The sequence below is a fragment of the Geotrypetes seraphini genome, chromosome 3 (genome assembly GCF_902459505.1).
Source record: "Geotrypetes seraphini chromosome 3, aGeoSer1.1, whole genome shotgun sequence".
Lineage (NCBI taxonomy): Eukaryota > Metazoa > Chordata > Amphibia > Gymnophiona > Dermophiidae > Geotrypetes > Geotrypetes seraphini.
This window is the reverse complement of record NC_047086.1, coordinates 117,258,129-117,266,878: the sequence shown is the minus strand read 5'-3', so window position 1 is coordinate 117,266,878 and position 8,750 is coordinate 117,258,129.

Below are 8,750 nucleotides of genomic sequence, written 5' to 3'. Positions count from 1 at the left end.
TTTTTAAAAAATATTCTTTATTCATTTTCAACACATTCAATAAGTGAAAACAAAATAAAATTAAACATTGTACACTTTAGACATCACTTATGTTTTACAAGATTCATACACATTAATACCCTCCCCCCACCCAACAAGCGCTCCCAAGCCACGCCCCCTTCCTACTCACATTTCATACCCAGACTTTGGCACACCATCCTCCCATCTGTTAGTTCACTAGATGGACTTTGGAACTTCAGGAAGGCCGTGAAAACCTTCCTCTTTACAAACCCAGCACCTTAAAGTCATGCACCCAGAAATGCCACTCAGTCAACGCACCTACCCCACCTAATCTCACCAGATGCTACTTAGTGCATATGTTTTATTGTCATGTATATATTGTAATTTATGTAAACTATGTCATCTCTATCCTGTCTCGATTATTATGGATGTACTTTGTAATCTGTTCTGGGCTCCTTTGAGAGGACGGGCTAAAAAATTAAATAAATAAATAAAAACTGCTAGATTGAACTTGGTAAGAGAGCTGGGATTTTCCAGTTTAAATTAAGTAACTATTTAATGATATCAGCTTTCATAAATTTTTCTAGTTTTAAGTATCACCTTTGAAATTTAAAGAAAGCTAATTTTTATTGTGTTCATCATTTCTTTTTGAGGTGAAGGTAATACAACTCCAAGTCAGTGAGGGGTTTTAAGAGTCCTCTTCTGACTTTGACTTAAAGGTGTCAGGCATAATTGAGAAATTGTCTGAGTCTACAAGTGTTTCTCTTAGGCCTCCTTTTACAAAACTGCAATAGAAGTTTCTAGCCCAGGGAGCCATGCAAGGCACAGGCGGAATAGAAATTCCTAATGTAATGTATACCCCATAATGAACCAAAAAAATGCCTAAGCCCCAAACGTCCAACACAAGGGCTTTTAGGCGAAGGAGGAGCCAGTCTTTCGCCTAAAAGCTGGATTCTGTAACCGGTGTCTGTCAAAAACAACACCGGTTACAGAATCCACACCAAACCCCCCCCCCCCACGACATTGGGGCAAGAGGGAGCCCAAGCTCTCTTGCCCCGCGGCACCGACGTCCCCCCCGATTACATTCGGGGCAAGAGGGAGCCCAAGCCTTCTTGCCCTGCGGCACCCCGACATTCCCTGATGACATCGGGGCAAGAGGGAGCCCAAGCCCTCCTGCCCTGGGCGCCCACGGTACTCCCCGATTACGATCAGGCCAGGAGGAAGCCCAACCCCTCCTGCCCAGGTGGACCCCCTACCCCCACCCCCACCCCCACTACAATACGGGCAGGAGGGATCCCAGGCCCTCCTGCCCTCAACATAACCCCCCCCACACACAACCACCCCCGAACCCCTGATCGTCCCCCCCCGCCAACCCTTGACCACCTGCCGACCCCACAATCCCTCCACCCCCAATCCCACCCCCCATACCTGTAAAATGTTGGCCGGAAGGACGGGTGCCAAACCCGCCTGTCTGGCAGGCCAGCCGGCTGCAGAATGGGACCGGATTGGCCCAGGCATTTGAAACCCCACCCACAGGGCCAATCAGAATAGGCCCGGGAGTCTTAGGCCCCTCCTGTGGGTGGGACCTTAGGCACATGGGCCGGGTTGAGCTGATATTTTTGGCTAGAACTATAAGTTCTATTCCATGTTAGAAATATTTATTTATGCATTTATTTTGATTTATATCCTGTCCTCCCAGAAAGCTCAGGATGGGTTACATAGATTCAAAAGAGGGAACATGTAGTAAGACAGCAACCCCTACCTTATGTATCCTACTTTCCTATCTGAGCATTGTAGTTCACCCATTTCTTTTTGTCATATACCATCATATTCCTCCCCCAACACCCCCCCCCCCTCCCTTCTTGTATGTATACTTACATTTTAAACCACTTAGCCGTCACTGGAAAAAAATAGACTTTGATTCAGGTGACACAGCTGTTGTCATTGAGAGTGGTGAGTTAAAGAGAACACATTGTATGTTGTCAGATCGACAGTATTAGTGCTCTCCTGATTTTAACTTAAATGTGTCAAATATACCAGTTTAAAATTTGATCAAAAGAGTGACTTGGCATTCTTGTGAGAACAGTCTTATTTGCTATAAGAAACTGATTTTATAAATAGAATAAAAACGGTTTGACTAATTTGTGACTGCTGTATTTTTGCCATCTTTTTGGGAGGGTCCAGCATAGGGCTGCTTAATTATCCATTTATTTTGCATAGCTAGTACAGTGAGTATACAATTTATTACTGGAAAAGGAACAAATAGAAATTTAAAATGTTTTTTTTTAATAGGGAAGAAAGGGTTTTGCCTCTTTCAGTTATTTTAATTAGGCAGTAGGAATTCTTCAAAGATCTTCAAGCAAGTCGCTACCCAACGTGATCTTCAATCAAGCAAGTACCCAATGCATTGGCTTCGGAATGGGGGGGGGGGGGGGAGCATTGCTGTAAAGAATACAAAAGTAACCGATTAGTGTGTGGTTACCTTACCATGAATGTATTTGGCACTGGGCTTGTCTTGCTCCTAAGTTACTTGCACTTGTACCCTCACCTCTCATGTACAGTCTTTAACTTACCTGCTCCTATACAAAGCCGCGCTAGTGTTTTTAGCACTGGTCTATGAGCGTCGGAGTTCTTGCCACTGCAACTGGCGCTAAAATTGTTAGAATGGAAATGGATGAAGGTGTTCTGCCATGCTCTTCTTTGTTTTAATTCTATCTATTCATATTATGTCAATCTTTGCACTGACTGTATTGCTGGTTTTTGAGGTTATGCATTTGTGTTTTGTATGTTTACATGAATGCCATTATCCTTGCTGTTGCTCTGTTTGACCTATTGTCTTTGGATTTGTTTGGATATTTTTGCTCACCTTAGTCCTAATAAGCATGATATTACAAAAAAAAAAAATTTTTTGAATGGCTTTGTAAAGGAGGGGGTTAATTCCTGTTAACCACATTGAAACACCCCCCCCCCCCCACCTCCCCTCGAACAAAAAAGTGTTCTGCAGCCTATGACCCAATGTGTGACAGAAGAAGAGAAGAAACAAAAGCATCAGTTTACAGTACTTACCTGGTTCTGAGGAGATGTCCTGGCAGCAGCTGCAAGATAAGACAAAAACATAAAGAACAAGTTTCTTATAAGTAACATTTCCTATTTGAGCAAAGATCAAAGTTACAGTTTAAAAGTTAAAAGCTTAACTTATCTGATAGAGAAGTTTCTTTTGTGGCGAAGAATATAGGCCTTTCCATTTTTCATTTACTGTTAAAATATAATTGAAATTGGTTATTTGATATCATCTTTAAAATGTTATACAAAATTCATCAAAACATTTACCCCCCTCTTTTACGAACGCATAGCGTGGGTTTTAGCGCCAGCAGCAGCGGTAACTGTTCCGATGCTCATAGGAATTCTATGAGTGTCGGAGCAGTTACCGCCGCTGCTGGTGCTAAAACCCACACTATGCGTTCGTAAAAGAGAGGCTACATACTAAAATAAAACTTATGCTCAGTTGATTTGTAATATCTTTTCTTGAGGTTACTTTTTTTTTTGTAGCTTAATTTCCTCCTATTGCCTTCAGAGCCAATAGAAAGTGGTTATTTTTCTTAAGTATTTCACCCCCATTAAGGGTAATGTTATTATAAGGTAACATTTAGGGTTAAACTGTTGCCTTGTAAGAATCAATACTGTCCTGGGTGTGGGATACATTAGGGACTCAAGGTTTGGGCATCTGAAATAAAAGAGGAGCCACTCAGCTGCTCAGGGGGATGGGAGAGGAGGAAAAATGCTATACATGGGGGGTGGGGAGAAAGCAGAGAGGAAGAATTGTTGGCGTGGAGGAAAGAAAGGGAAAGATGAAACAAAGAGGTAGAAAGGAATGAGAAGGAGAAATCCTTCATATGGTAGAGGGGAGGGAGACATTCATGGAGAAGAGAGAGGGAGAAATGTTGAACAAAGGATGGAGGACAGGGAGAGATGATACATGGGAAGAAAGAAATGTTGCACAGGATAATAGAGGGGAGGAAAAGAGAGATGTTGGATGGAGGAGAATACAGAGGTTTGACCCAGGGCACAAGGCAGGGAGAGAGAGAGTGATGGTAGACATTGGGAAAGAAACAAATGTTGGATATGACAGTAGAAGGCAGAAAAAATAATTGTATTTTCAATTTTGTGATTACAGCATGACATATTTGAAATATGTATCCTGCCAGAGCTGGTGTTAGACAGCAAGTGTGAGCTAGGACCTAACAGAGAGAGAAAAAGTATTTTTAATTTTGTTTACACCACAGCACCATTGTAGGGTTGGAGAGGACAAAGGGGGGTGGGTGGAAACTACAAAATAAACCTGCCAGGACATTTGAAAAAAGCACCCAGTTAGTGGGAAAAGTGAATCTAATTGAATTGAAAAATCAATTCAATAGGCTGAATTGAATCGAATCAAAAAATTTTTCCATGAGTGGGGCATAACTACTATACACTAAGGGGCTCATAATCAAAACAAAAAAACATCTAAAAAGTGGCCTAAATCGTTACTTAGACGATCAAAAAGCCAGATCGTCCAAGTACCGATAATCAAAGCTGGTTTTAGACGTTTCTAAAACCAGCTTAGGCTTTTCCCCTGTCTCTAAATGCATGAAAGTGAAAAGAGGCGTTTTTAGAGCAGGGGAAAGGGTGGGAGGTGGGCGGGAAGTAGGCTGACTTACACTTAGTTGTACAGCAGGTATAACCAAAACTTATGACAGGTTGCCTAGTTAACACTTATATGTTTTGACTTAGACCAAGTCAAAAAAGGTATAAGTGCTGAAAAGGTGCCACTGAACTGATCGTGGCTGCAACGATCAGCTCAGCAGACCCAGCAACCTGTCCACCCCCCACTGCAATGATCGCGGCAGGAGAGATGCCTCATCTGCCCTACTGCAATAACGATCTCACTACGTGCTGCCAACCGCAGCACGTCAGGGTGAGGATCGCGGCAACAAAGATGAGGCATCTCTCCTGCCGTGATTCTCATGCTGAAGTGCCGCGGTTCCCAACATTTCAGATCACTATCACAGCAGGAGAGATAGCCAATCTCACCTGCTGTAATCTATCCCCCCCACAGAAGCAATCCAGGCAGGAGGGAGCCCAACCCCTTCTAGGTGTTCCCCGCCAACCCACTATGTGATCCGGGCAGGAGATAGCCCGACACCTCCTACCCCGATGACCCCCCTACCCCCCACAAGGGCAGGAGGGATCCCAGGCCCTCTTGCCCATGACGCCCCCTCTATGACCACCCCCCGAACATCCGATCGGCCCCCCTGAACCCCCACAACTGCTGACTGGGTTGGGCCCATGTGCCTAAGGCCATTTCCAGTTGGCCCAGGTGCCTAAGGCCCCTCCTAAGGGTGGGGCCTTAAGTGCCTGGCCCAATCAGAAACTAAGGCCTGCCATTCGGCGGATGGCGGGCCTGCCAGGCAGATGGCCTTGGGACCCGTCCGTCTGTTCAACTTATTTTAGGTAAGGGGGGTGTTGCAGGGTCGGTTGTAGGTTATCACGGGGTTGGTGGGTGTCGCGGGTTTAGAGGTGGTGGTTCGGAGGCTGATTGGGGTTTGGGGGGGCAGTCATGGCGGGGTGCGTCATGGGCAGGAGGTCCTGGGATCCCTCCGGCCCATATCTTAGTGGGGGTGGGGGGTAAGGGGGTTGCTGGGGCAGGAGGGGTTGGGCTCCCTCCTGCCAGGATCACATCGCGGGTTGGGAGGTCACCTGGGCAGGAGGGTTTGGTCTCCCTCCTTCCTGGTTCACATTGCAAGTTGGGAGGGTCATCTGGGCAAGAGAAGTTGGGCTACCTCCTGCTTGGATCGCATTGCGTGTTGGGGGGGGTTGCCTGGGCAGGAGGGGTTGTGCTCCTTCCTGCCCGGATTGAATCACGGGTTGAGGGGTCACCTGAGCAGAAAGGATTGGGCTCCCTCCTGCCCAGATCAGTTCGGTGGGGGGGGGGGGGGTGGATTGCGGCAAGAGAGATTGACTATCTCTCCTGCCGCAATAGCAATCACCCCCTCTATCCGAACTGCCACAAACCGCGGCAGGAGAGATTTGGCATCTTTCCTGCCACAGGTCGTGACAGTTTGGAGGTAGGCCATTCGCCATTGAAGCAGGGGAGATGAGCCATCTCTTCTGCCACGATCGTTAAGGGGGCTGGATTCTGTAACCGGTATTGTTTTTGACAGACACCGGTTACAAAACCCAGCTTTTAGGCGAAGGACTGGTCCCTCCTTCACCTAAAATGTCTGGTTTTGGGCGTTTGAGACTTAGGCTGCTTTTTAGTTAGTAATGTGTTGTAAGTGTAGACGTAGTGGTGATATGGCCGTTTAAACAGCTGAACGTAGAGGTAAGCCATTCTAAAAAAAACCTCATTTGGGATGTTTTTTTTGAGAATGGATATTTTCCCTGCTTCTACTTTCAACGTATAGGGCCTAGGCCAAAAGGGGACTTAGACATTATTTTTATTATGCCCCTCCACGTCCAGCGAGTTTCCAGTTTTTATAAGTAATTTTTTTCTACCATATGAAAAAACTGGAGAATCACTGGACTAAATGCATGGACCTCAATGGAGACTACATTGTTTAACTTGCTTATTTACCAGATTTTTCAAGCCACCTTCATATTTCAAATGAGGAACATAAAGATCAAGGTTCAGCAATTGTGCAATGGAAGCCTGCAGAGGCTCACTCTATGCCTGAACCTTGAGATCTTGCCAGGTACTTGTGACCTGGGTTGGCACTGTTGGAAACAGAATACTAGGCTTGATGGACCATTAGTCTGTCCCAGTATTTCAACTCTTATGTTCTTATATTCATATCTGATTAACAGAACGTAACAGCAATAAAGGGAATGGAAAATCTCCCATATACCGACAGATTGAAGCAGTTGGGACTTTTCTCCCTGGAGAAGCGAAGACTTAGAGGAGACATGATAGAAACCTTCAAGATCCTGAAGGGCATAGAAAAAATAGACAGGGGCAGATTTTTCAAATTAAGGGGCGCCACAAGTACAAGGGGGCACTCGGAGAAATTGAAAGGGGACAGGTTTAGAACAAACGCTAGGAAGTTCTTTTTCACTCAGAGGGTGGTGGATACATGGAACGCGCTTCCAGAGGCTGTTGTAGACAAGAAAACATTAAATGGTTTCAAAGAAGGTTTGGATAGATTCCTAGAAGAAAAAGGGATTGGGGGGTATAGATAGGTATAGACCATTGCTCAGGCAATGGGCCTGATGGGCCGCCGCGGGTGCGGACCGCTGAGCAGGATGGACCTATGGTCTGCCTCAGCGGAGGCAACTTCTTATGTTCTTATGTTCTTATGTTCAATGAACAGAAAAATGAAATTAAAAGGCTGGCAAGAACAGATATAATAGGGGAGCAGTATAATTCAGGCTCCAAAGGAAATGAGTCATACTATGATTATATAAGTAGCAATGATCCTTGAATGCTATTGTATTTAATTTATATCATATGTTATGACACCCTTTGACTTTATTTTTTCATTTAGACTATTATCCTCTATAATAAAACCCTAAGCGCGCATGCGCACATAGGAGGCTGTAATCCCTGCCGCTGTGATGTCTGCCTCCGTGCCAAATTTGATTGGAGGCGCGTGGGGTGGCTTGCGGCACGTGGGGTGGCTTGAGCGGCGGTGATGATTTGACTCCTGCGCTGCCGCTGCCAGGACCCCTCTTCTCACCCCCGGAACAGCAAACGCAGCAGCAGTGGGGCATTTGCTAGGCCAGCCCACTTTGATAATGTGAGGTGGGCTAGCCTAGCAAAAGCCCCGAGGCTGCCCGGGGGAGTGAATGCTGGACAGGGGGAGCAGGGAAAGGAGAAGGCCTACTGCAGGACAGGGGGATCAGGTAAGAGATGTTACTGGACAGGGGGGAGGTAAAAGGAAGGGAGAAGGCCTACTGCTGGACAGGGGGAGTAGGCAAGAGGTGCTGCTGGACAGGGAGGAGGTAAAAGGAAGGGAGAAGGGGTCCTGCTGGACAGGGGGAGCAGGAAAGGGGTGTTTCTGGACAGGGGGGAGGGAAAAGGAAGGGAGAAGGCCTACTGCTGGACAAGGGGAGGCAGGGAAGAGGTGTTTATGGACAGGGGGGAGGTAAAACGAAGGGAGAAGGGCTGCTGCTGGACAGGGGGTGCAGTGAAGGGGTACTGCTGGACAGGGGGGAGGTAAAATGAAGGGAGAAGGGCTGCTGCTGGACAAGTGTTGCAGTGAAGGGGTGCTCCTGGACAGGGGGAGGTAAAAGGAAGGGAGAAGGACTACTGTTGGACAGGGGGTGCAGGCAAGGGGTGGTGGTGGACAGCCGAGGAAAGAGAGATAGAAAATAAGACAGACAGGCAGTGGCCAATGAGAGAGAGAGACAGAAAGAAAGACAGACAGAAAGCGGCCAAGGAGAGAGAGAGAAAGAAAGACCGACACACACATCTATTCTAGCACCTGTTAATGTAACGGGCTTAAAGACTAGTTTATAGAATATGCCTCTGTCTATTAAATGTTGGAATGTTCCTTGATGCCATCAGTAATGGATGAATCTGTTGCAGTAACAGTAGGATGCTTAAGCAGCTCAGCACACGATGGAAGGATGTTGCAGATGGTAGGAATCTAATCAGCAGTCAAGACTCTTGTTGCCATATCAAAGGCAAACAAGGCACAAATTATATAATTTAAAAGTAGTTCATTTTCCTAAAGCAGCTTCTACAGGTTGTTGTTTTTTTTAAAAAAAAAATC